We start from the raw sequence: 12,216 nt of genomic DNA, 5'->3' as shown, positions 1-12,216 counted from the left end.
GTATTTTTTACAAAAGGGACATGAATAGGTGAAAGTGATCAAGCAATTAGACAAGCAACAACATTAAGCAAGACTTAACACAAAGACAAAGCAAAATACTGTAGACACAAAGTGAAATGAATAAGACAAAAATTACAGGAAACAATCTGATGAATGGGATAAAAAAATTGACAGAAAAAAAAGAAAAAAAAATCTGTGTTGTGATGTAAACGAACACTATTACATTCATCACACTGTATTAGTTCAGTGGATAGTTAGTCATTTTAAGCCAGTCAGTCAGGCGTGACTTTCACTGACATAATGCATACACAATGCATACGACGACTCCACCGACCACGACCCCCAGAGCTGTCCCGAAGAACACCCCCGTCATCACCCCCATCGCCAAACCCAGCCCGACGGCTCCCAGTCCCAGAAGTCCCTGCGAGCACAGCAACCTCAGAACCTTCTCCTTTCTGCTCCGTCGTGGCTTCTTCTTGCCGTCGAGGAGGGTTGGCGCCGGGGCGTGCCCGCCAGGTGACGGTGTCGCTGACACGCAGAGGAAGCTCTCGCCGCAGATGGCGCAGGTCACGCTAGCGGACCGTAGGCCTGCGTTGTGGGCCCATCTACCGCGGCGCGACGCGTCTGTGATACCGCCGCCGCCCGCGGTGACGCAGGGTCTGAAGTCCTCCGTGTGGAACCTGTGAGGACACCGCCTGACGTCATCGCTACTGAGGTCAGAATCTGATGACCTCTGCTGCTGCTGCTGTGTCATATATTTAATGGCCATGTGATGTACTGTAGGATTATGACTCTCTAGTGCTGTACCTCTCTCTGTCTCTGTAATGACGCTGTTCAGCCTCAGTGAAGTGATGAATTTTATAGAAGTTCATCAACAGGTGTGAAGACTTTATTGAGCCAGGGGCTCTGACGTCACAGGGACACAATCCCATTCTGATTGGTCAATGAACCGAGGCACGCTGAGTGACGTGGCACGTCAACAAAGAAGAGGACCAGCAGCGATTGGACGTTGCCATGGTGACGTGACGCTGAGCCTGCCGCGCAGTTTAAATTGCGTTGCCATGACAACCCGTTTGTTGACGGTTGTTTGTTTTGTTTACACTCAGAGTAGTCTCGCGTTACCAGACTGTTGCCTCCGCGATTTCCAAACGCTTCATCATTATGATTCGTGCATCTTGTGGTGCGCCATCTAGTGGCGATCCAAAAACTCACGGGGTTTCGTCTGTTTGTCAGCAACTCAGCATCCACCGAGGCTGCATCAGTGAGGGAGCGGATTGAAGACAAGTTGGGCCTGAATAGTTCCAACTTCCAAGCAGAGCTACGCTGATTTCAGGTAATATTATATATAGTAATATTGTTACTGTGTCACGTGATGCACACGCACGGTGCGTAACAATAACAACAACTACTATAGCATAGTGTGCTGCTAGCATAGCTGCTAACGCTAGTCCTAGAGACAGAAGAGATGTGTGATTATTGTGTTGCTGTGTGTGTGTGTGTGTGTGTGTGTGTGTGTGACTGTGTGTGTGTGTGTGTGCGTGTGTGTGTGTGTGTGCGTGTGTGTGTGTTACAGACCTGTAAAGGGTCCATTTGGTTCCATTTGTTACACTCTCAGAGTTATAGACCTGTAAGGGTCCTTTTGTTACACTGCAGTAGAACGTTACTATATATAGTATATATATAGTTACAGTACAGTAGTCTGTAGATGCAGTAGAACGTTACCCCATCCCTTACTATAGGCTATACTATAGTCACAGTACAGTAGTCTGTAGATGCAGTAGAACGTTACCCCATCCCTTACTATAGGCTATACTATAGTCACAGTACAGTAGTCTGTAGATGCAGTAGAACGTTACCCCATCCCTTACTATAGGCTATACTATAGTCACAGTACAGTAGTCTGTAGATGCAGTAGAACGTTACCCCATCCCTTACTATAGGCTATACTATAGTTACAGTACAGTAGTCTGTAGATGCAGTAGAACGTTACCCCATCCCTTACTATAGGCTATACTATAGTCACAGTACAGTAGTCTGTAGATGCAGTAGAACGTTACCCCATCCCTTTCAAAATGGTGTATAACCCCATGCCTGAAGGTCAGTCGATCAGTTGCTGCTGGTTGTGCCAGTGGTCAGCCATGCAGAATCATCCAATCAAGTGATGAACATATATTCTGTCCTATGTCTCTTTTTGATTTATGCCTGAAGAGAAGGTCAGTAGACCCAAAGCTTGCTACATAAATGCATTGATCGTGTGCATTGATTGTGTAAATAAATACATTGATTGTGCGCAGATCTGAGTGTGCGGAGCTTCCCTTTATTTATTTTTGCCAGTGGTCAGCCTAAAAACGGAGGTGACTGAGCCTTCGTGGTGACTACCAGTAAGACGCGCAAACGCGGGAAGCGAACGCAGCTCGTACATATTTGGGTTTTGGACGTATAGCTGCTTTGGGGACTCCTTATATGGTTATGGCTGAGTCATGGTGACGTAACAGCGGGACAGACACTTGCATCAATCACAAACAAATCACTCAGCTCCATATATGGGCACAAAAGCGGGACAAATCACTCAGCTCCATATATGGGCACAAAAGCGGGACAGACACACAGACAGACACACAGACATGATCTGCTAGGTCTCATAGTAAGTGCTCACTGCGTTCGCAATCACTGCGTTCGCAATGAGCTACTGTATGTAATGTATGTAAGGTTACTGTAGGAGCCAAAATATACATTTTGTTTGTTGTTTTATTCTATTTGTTTATTTTTTCCCATGCTTGGGTTTTCGATGTGCCACAGCCCTTACTTGATTGATGAGCTCCTGCTGTGTGTCTGCTAATCATGGTACTTATGTCAGCTGTGTGTCTGGGCAGTGGCATTCAGTGAGAGAATGGGGGTGAGCTCTAGGCTCAATATTTTCTGTTGACCGTTTAGTCGTTTAATCGTTTATAAGTATACCTACGTTTTCATTTATCAACATCTTCAGTACATTCTTTTTGGACCTTGTTTATTTTGTCAATAAATCAACTTAACTATAATAAGAACTTTTCTGGATTTGATTGAAACGCGTCACACAGTTCCTGCCGACAGCTCAGCCTCATAGCAATACTTCTATTTGAATTGATGGGAAGAAGTAGTCGCTACAACAGTTACTGAATGTAACCACTGTTCTGTGAGGTAATGTATGTATGTACGGTTACTTTATGAGTACAAAAAGGTTATATTTTTTCCTACTGGTGATTTCCACAGATGACCACAGGGAGAGATCTACTGGATCAATTCAACACATGGCCTCCAACGAGGAACAGAGAGAGATGGACCAGAGATGTGGACTGATTGATGCGAGGATGAGACCTGTAGTGAAGTTGTACAGGATAGGTATGTCGTGTTTTATTTACTGTGAGTTAAATTAAACCTGTAGTGACGTTTTACAGGATAAGTATGTAGTGTTTTATTTTAAAGCAATAAGCCACGAGGTCTCAGGTTACCTTGTTGAGTGGCGCCAGCCCCTCCCAGTTACCCTGGGTAAACGTACCTGTCCTTTCCTTTTTCCCATACATACCCACGGTGTTGTGTTATCAGGGTCTATAGCTGTGGGGTGGAGCTTGGGTACAGCTCAGAGTTCTCCCAACCGGAATAAACAGTGGGTTGTTAATGGGTTTTCAAACACAGATGCTTTAAAATACTACTAATTTAAAAGTTGGCGTCATGGCTTTCCAGATCACAGGCACAGATCCTTGTTGCCACTCGACAAGGAACGCAACTTTAGAAAATGAAACGAGCCTAGAGTCCGATTGGAATGTTTTCCTTGACTTCTGGACATGATTCAACACAACACAATGGCCTGATATATTTGCATGGTAAGAGACACTTTTCTATAGATATGATTAATCAAACTTATCATAATGTATATATTTAAAAAAGCCATTCATTCATCAATGATGTCTAGTGAATTCTAAGTAGGCTACCGACACCATTCGATTGGAAGTGGGGTATTATTATGCAGAGTTTATACACCCAAGTTGACAACACGGGCCAAACGAAACCATAGCGGTTTCAAAAGTACAGAAATTACAGTTTAAAGCATGGCAATGAATACGAGCTAAAGCAGTGTGTAAATCCTGCATGATATTAAATAGTGAACAGCACTTTGCCAAACCATAATGGCTCCCTGCCAACTCTCTTAACCCATTTAGACCTGAGGAAGATTCTACAAATGCCTTCTAAATCCCGACAGTTTTCTGAAAAGTCAGTCGTTCTCAAACAATTTCATGTCAAGGACCCCCAAGAATATATGTAATCGGCCACCGACCTCCATTTGAAAATATGTTGTTCCAGGCACCTCCCCCAGAAGCAAAAACATTCACTGTGAATGTGTGAAAGAATATATATTCAGAGATGTGCATGTGCATTGTCACAATTCTTCAAAAATAGCAGATCTACAAGCTCGTAGCGCCGTGCTATGAGCTTGTAGATCTGCTATTTTTCAATAGCTAAAGTGTAACAGAATGCTTAAAACACCAAAAAAGGTTCCCGTACAAAATGGGTTAGATAGATAGATGGAATACTTTATTGGCAGTTTAAGAAAATTACAGAAAATGACATAATTTAAAAAAACGGCAAATGGACTTAGACACAAAAAAAGCCTTCGCTTGTTTCCATTGTGGTCCACTTTGTAACATGAAACTATACACATACATACTGTACAGACAAAACAACCATGGAACATATAATAAATAATCCTTATATATAAGGCTGGGAGCTATATACATAGGACAAGAGGTACCCTGAGAGAATAGTCCTGAGCATGGGAGATGGGCTATCCAGGGTCGGATGCTAACTATGACCAGTGAGTGTGTAGGTTAATGGCTGTTGGTTTTTGATATTACGGTAACTTTAATTGATCATATCTACTGTATAGTGTCTACCAGTGGATTGAACCCTGCCTCGCGGTAACGCAATGTTTTGTAACATGGAGGGAGAGGGAGATGGAGAGGAATGGGCTAGTTCAGCTACAGATATGCTGGATCACTGTGAAAATAACACGCCTTCAACTACAACCCTCTGTTCTCCGTCTTATATTCAACTTCTGTTCCTTCATTCCAGAGTCCAGCCTGCAGGTGAAGATGGGTTCTCCAGCACCAACCAGCACCGGGTCTATTAAACGGGAACCTGAAGATGAGGTTAAAGTTAAAGGAGAACGCCTGGACCTCGGTAAGTTTCATCTTGAAAGTGGATGTATTCTCTCATTCAGCTGGTTGGAGTGGTTGGTATGCCACTCTCTGGTCTCAAACTGATATAAGGGGCTGTATTTTGCGTGTCTTATAAGTACCAGGTCTTATTCCCTAACTTGAGTAAACTTAAGACCTGGAGGCGTGATCAAAGCTCTTTGGACACTCAGAATAGCCAAATGGCATTGATGATCACGCCTCCAGGTCTTTAGTTTACTCAAGTTAGGGAATAAGACCTGGTACTTAAGACACGCTCAGGGTCTCTAAAGTACAACAAATATAAGGTCTCTAAAGTACAAGTAATATAAGGTCTCTAAAGTGTTGCAGAGAGAGTTGGTATACCACTCTCTGGTCTCAAACTAATATAAGGTCTCTAAAGTGTTGCAGAGAGATTTCAACAATACTCATAACTGCAGTAGGCTCCCACGGAAACGTGTGTTGAAAGGGAACTTCTAATTATGAATGATGTTAATGATGTTGTTTTTTTTATGAATAATAATAATAAACTTTATTTATAAAGAACTTTTCAAAACAATGTTACAAAGTGTACATCAAAAAAATAGGAATTAAAAATTCCAAAAAGGTAGCACATCCAAAAATTAAACAAGCCGGGGGACAAGGTACTCACATTTCCATTTCTTTATTGGCAAACACCAAAAAGTAACGCTGACGTGTTTCGGCTATGCAGCCTTCATCAGAGCATCATATACTCCCACTAATCTGTCTACTAGTCTGTTTCTCATTCGCTTCAAGCAAACTCACACACGCCCACAGTACACCAGGCGGTTTATTTAACAGGACACAAGTAGCATGTGCTTAAATTCATATTTAGAAAATGTTTCAGATGTCAAAACATTCTGAGATGATGGAATGGTGATGGTTGATGATGGTCATGGATGGGAAACCTTCTAAAAGCTTCATGGGCTCAAAGATAATCAACTTCAAAATCTGGGAAAAAAACGGTCAAAATGACCTCTCAGACATGCTAGTTTAAGCAGTCACTATTCCGGGTTCACTTTACATGCCTGCCAGATTTTCTTTAAAAAAATTACTTAAACATAAATTGATGAGTCCTTTATAGATTCTTCTTTGTTTTGTACCTTATTCTTATTGTATTTTTTAATTGTTTGTGTATTAACACTTTGTTTACTGGTCGTTGTTGTGTCTGTTAAATGCAGACTGTTTCACTGTTTTAGCTGATAACTAGACCTTATCTGTTTTAAATTTCAATGATCTGTTTTTATTGTATACGTTTTTGTGTGGACCCCAGGAAGACTAGCGACCACTTTGTGGAAGCTATGATGGGGGATCGGAATAAAGAGACGGTAGTTTTTCAGATGTCAGCGTGCACGTTCCCTCCACCTCCCCGGCCTCCTCCCTGTGGCATTTAGTTCTGTAGGTGATTCTGTGATTTATGGGTTGTACTATGATATGTGGTACAGTATCTAGTTCTGTAATGGGTGTTAAAGTGATTAATTCATGGATTGTTCTACATGTGATATGTATCTATTCAATTAAATGTTGTTCATGTAATATCTTATCTTATGCTTTGCTCTGGGGGCGGGGGGGTGGGGGGGTTGTTTGTGATAGGACTGCTTAGCTTCCGGTTAATAACAGGGAAACGCCAGTCAGCGCCATCTTCATAATATATAAATTGTAATACACAAACAGAGAGCAGAATTATTATTGTCTCCACCAGGCTGAAGGCATGGGGAGAGAGTATGTTTTGCACTCTGTGTGTGTGTCTGTGTGTGTGTCCGTCTGTTACCAGCTAATCTCCGGCACCGTTAAAACCCGGTCAATGCCAGATTTTGCACACACGCCCTGGATGCCAACGATGAACCTCTGCCCTGTTATAGCACCACCAGGAGGCCGCCTTTTGTAAAACAAATTGTCTTATATTACTCCTTCAGATTTTGTCCAAAAATCCCGCAAACCGTTACACAGTATCTCTATAGTCATGTGTTGAAGACAGATCTGTCTGGTATTTCATATTCCATCCTAAATTGGCTAACATTGTCTTTCAAAGTTTGCAGGATTGTCCCGTTTTGAACAAAAAGCCTCAAATCATGAACGCAGCGTGCAATTTACGTGAAATCTTTCACAGACTTTCCTACTAGGCTGAGGAATATATCCCACCCTTTTCACATTGGCCTGTTATAGCGCCACCAACAGGTGGACTTTTGCAAAACACATTTTTGGAACAAAATGCCTCAAATCATCCAAAGAAATGCCACCCTTTTCACATTGGCCTATGATAGCGCCACCAGGAGGCCACAACCTGACCTGCCCTGGTGGAGACATGTGCCCCGAGGGGCACTTTAGTCTAGTTTGTATTATTTAAAGATGGAGTGCCGTGATCTTTTTATTTCTTTCCAATTCTTCATGTGTTTATGAGTAGAGGTGACAGTACTACATTAGATCCCTTGGTGTGCTTGTTGTGTTATGTGCAATAATGTCTTCCCTTTTGTATTAGGGTTTCTTCCTGGAGGCTGAAACCTGGACAGTCAAAAGTGCCAAAAAACAGTGATATTTTCTATCATACAACTGTGGGTGTGGCTTCAGTTCAGGATCACCAGCAAACCAGGCATACCTAATGAACTGGTGGGTGACACTTCCTTATATAATTATACCTCTCTCTCTCTCATTAGCAGGCAACAGTGCAGCACTAATACTATCTCTCTCTCTCTCTGTTTCTGGCACAACAGCGCCCCTACTGGTACTCATAGTCATACTGGTGCTCACAGTCACATATAGCCAGGTAGGTTAACGTCACATACTGTAGGTGAACACGGACATTGCTGTTCCTTGTTGCACCACTCAAAAGAAAATACATATAAATGTGTTTCATGGCTCTGCCGGGCCTGACTAATTAGCATACATTTGTGGCCCCGGTTCAAAACAAAAATGCCAGAATTTGACAACAATTAAAGTGAAACTTCTTTCCACCCTTTTTGCAAAAATATATATATGTTAATGACATTTACAAACTGTTTGGTTTATTACAAACGTTACCAACGTGGTTATGATTCAGGATGCTTATCTGTTCAGTGATCGACCGATATGGATTTTGGCCGATATGTCCGATTACCGTCGACGATTAGTGGAGAATCAAAAAGCATGATGGCCGATATTATGATCGGATAGGAATTTAAGTAACCTTGTTTGTTTTTACTCCACCACTGAAATTTGCCACTTTCAAGAACACGATTCACTGGCCCCACCATTGTAACCACTGGCCACTAGTTTAATGCATGTAGAATTTACCATTAACTTTATAGCAATACAAGACGATAGCCTATGGGCTGTATTTTGCGTGTCTTAAGTACCAGGTCTTATTACCTAACTTGAGTAAACTAAAGACCTGGAGGCGTGATCAATGCTCTTTGGCCACTCAGAATAGCCAAATGGCATTGATCACGCCTCCAGGTCTTTAGTTTACTCAAGTTAGGGAATAAGACCTGGTACTTAAGACATGCAAAATACAGCCCATATGTCTCAAAACACATGGCCTACAGCTAAACTATTGGCAACTAAATAAATATGAATTAGAAATTAAGACAAATACTGTCAATGCTACTGATTAGTTAATTCTTCATTGGCTTGCAGTTAGTTATTTTGCACATAGCCAAAATGCAATAATAATAATAATAATAATAATAGGATGGGGAAAGAAAGTTGTCCTTTTTCTTTTTAGAAAACATTCGGTTGGCTCGCATGCAATTAGGAGTTAGCATTGAATGACGTAGGTCTACCTACCGCTGTTACACCCTCAGTCTGTCCCTCTCACGTGTGGATTTTATTTTGGTTAATTCAAGATGGAAATAGCAAAGCTTATGGTTACAAGGTTAGTATTGTTCCTTCTAGCCCTGGTCCTCTCTCCCATGCAGTCCCCCGACTCCCAGCTAGCTGGTGTGGGACTGGGAGGGAGGGTCCGGGAGGTAATGGACTATAGGTTTGATTTCAAAAAATGTGCTTATATTTAAAGTGCTGAAGGCAAATCGTGTTAATTTATTACATACATGTTTTCTAGGGGTATTAAGGGCTGCTGAGTCCAAATCTGCTGTATGTATAACAAAATAAAATGGATGCTAAGGCCTCAAAATTGACCATTTTAAAGATGGCGGCCACCACTGTACTGAAATATATTACATAGCATCTTTTTCACCAACAAAGGTATAGAAACTTATATTTTTTTAGGTTTTCATATTATGGGGAATCCAATGACATATTCAGATTTCAAATAAAGTGTGAGTAAATTGCGTAAAACTCATAATATGCTGTTAAATTGTCATTTATTGGTTATTATCCGATAACTTATAATATGTTCCCAATTAATATTGTCGCATAATGTTAACCTCTGTTGTACTTTCATAACGTTAACCTCTGTTGTACTTTCATAACGTTAACCTCTGTTGTACTTTCATAACGTTAACCTCTGTTGTACTTTCATAACGTTAACCTCTGTTGTACTTTCATAACGTTAACCTCTGTTGTACTTTCATAACGTTAACCTCTGTTGTACTTTCATAACGTTAACCTCTGTTGTACTTTCATAACGTTAACCTCTGTTGTACTTTCATAACGTTAACCTCTGTTGTACTTTCATAACGTTAACCTCTGTTGTACTTTCATAACGTTAACCTCTGTTGTACTTTCATAACGTTAACCTCTGTTGTACTTTCATAACGTTAACCTCTGTTGTACTTTCATAACGTTAACCTCTGTTGTACTTTCATAACGTTAACCTCTGTTGTACTTTCATAACGTTAACCTCTGTTGTACTTTCATAACGTTAACCTCTGTTGTACTTTCATAACGTTAACCTCTGTTGTACTTTCACAATTAGATCTGATATCAACATGATGTGTGACTGACTGGCATAATTTACTCCCCTGTTTGTTTTATTACTGTTAGTTGTGTAAAGAGATAAGAAATGTGGGTGGATGATTTCCATGAAAACATGTGGTTTCAAGAGAATAACCGTCCGATACGCAGCGTCGAGTTCCGCAAGCATCACTGAAGTGGCAATAATCACGTTAAACAACACCCTCTCGTGACTAATAGGCCTATTGCTTAATTCAATTACATTCAAAATATGCCCAGCAGCCACCTTCAAACTACAACTGAATGGGATGTCCTCTTCTCTGGTTGCACTGCTGTTTTATTTCAAGCAGCTGACTGCATGTGTCTGCTGCCATCTGCTGGCTTAAATGCACATGGTTGGATGTGTGTGTATAATATTATATCTGCAACATTATAAGCGAGAGCTACATGATCTACAAGCTTACAATGTGTACAAAGCACAAGAGGTGCTTGTCTGCTTTGTGTAACTAAACTATAGACACATGGACATGGCTCTCTAGGTGTGCATGAAAGGCTGGCTCACGTTGTGAGCTTGTAGATCGGCTATTTTTCTAAATGAATGCCCTGCTTCATCATACCAGAGTGATGATACCATAAAAGCAGTGAAAACAGACTGATGCGTGCTGCTGTCTACTCGTGTGCAAACCCCTGTGATACCCCATTGAACTACTTTTACTTTGGACCCCCTGGACAACCCCCAAGGGCCCCGGGGGGGTCCACGGAACCCCCAATTGAGAAGCCCTGGGATGCATTCTAAGCATTTATGCTCAGTTAGCTTTTATAAATGTCATTTTAACGTTAGCGTTATGTTATGCTTTAGCCACCGAGTGGCGCGTTACGAGCTTGTAGGTCTGCTATGTTTGAAGAATCGAACCATGACTGACACAGAAACATAGCTTTTTCAGAAAACTGTCAGGATGTAGAAGACTGATCTCAGGTCAGAATGGGTTAAGTAAAACATTTGAGTATTCTTTCCGCCGCTGGTCGCTGCCTTGCGTTGGGGGAATGTGTAATGTCATGTAATGTCATGTAATGTAATGTAATGTAATGTAATGTAATCATCAGTATACTTTCAATGAAACCAACCCGTCTGTCTTTTTCTGTCTCCCAGATCGTCGTCCCGTTCTTCAGCCTCCTGATCAAAGACCTCTACTTCCTCCACGAGGGCTGCACCAGCCGGCTGCAGAGTGGACAGGTCACCTTTGAGGTGAGCACTAGGCTGCAGAGTGGACAGGTCACCTTTGAGGTGAGCACTAGGCTGCAGAGTGGACAGGTCACCTTTGAGGTGAGCACTAGGCTGCAGAGAGGACAGGTCACCTTTGAGGTGAGCACAAGGCTGCAGAGTAGACAGGTCACCTTTGAGGTGAGCACTAGGCTGCAGAGTGGACAGGTCACCTTTGAGGTGAGCACTAGGCTGCAGAGTGGACAGGTCACCTTTGAGGTGAGCCCTAGGCTGCAGAGTGGACAGGTCACCTTTGAGGTGAGCACTAGGCTGCAGAGTGGACAGGTCACCTTTGAGGTGAGCACTAGGCTGCAGAGAGGACAGGTCACCTTTGAGGTGAGCACAAGGCTGCAGAGTGGACAGGTCACCTTTGAGGTGAGCACTAGGGCTGCAGAGTGGACAGGTCACCTTTGAGGTGAGGACTAGGCTGCAGAGTGGACAGGTCACCTTTGAGGTGAGCACTAGGCTGCAGAGTGGACAGGTCACCTTTGAGGTGAGCACTAGGCTGCAGAGTGGACAGGTCACCTTTGAGGTGAGCACTAGGCTGCAGAGTGGACGGGTCACCTTTGAGGTGAGCACTAGGCTGCAGAGTGGACAGGTCACCTTTGAGGTGAGCACTAGGCTGCAGAGTGGACAGGTCACCTTTGAGGTGAGCACTAGGCTGCAGAGTGGACAGGTCACCTTTGAGGTGAGCACTAGGCTGCAGAGTGGACAGGTCACCTTTGAGGTGAGCACTAGGCTGCAGAGTGGACAGGTCACCTTTGAGGTGAGCACTAGGCTGCAGAGTGGACAGGTCACCTTTGAGGTGAGCACTAGAGTGGACGGGTCACCTTTGAGGTGAGCACTAGGCTGCAGAGTGGACGGGTCACCTTTGAGGTGAGCACTAGGCTGCAGAGT

This window comes from Protomyctophum bolini (assembly GCF_963924005.1).
Source record: "Protomyctophum bolini genome assembly, chromosome: 14".
Lineage (NCBI taxonomy): Eukaryota > Metazoa > Chordata > Actinopteri > Myctophiformes > Myctophidae > Protomyctophum > Protomyctophum bolini.
Note: the sequence above shows the minus strand (reverse complement) of the source record.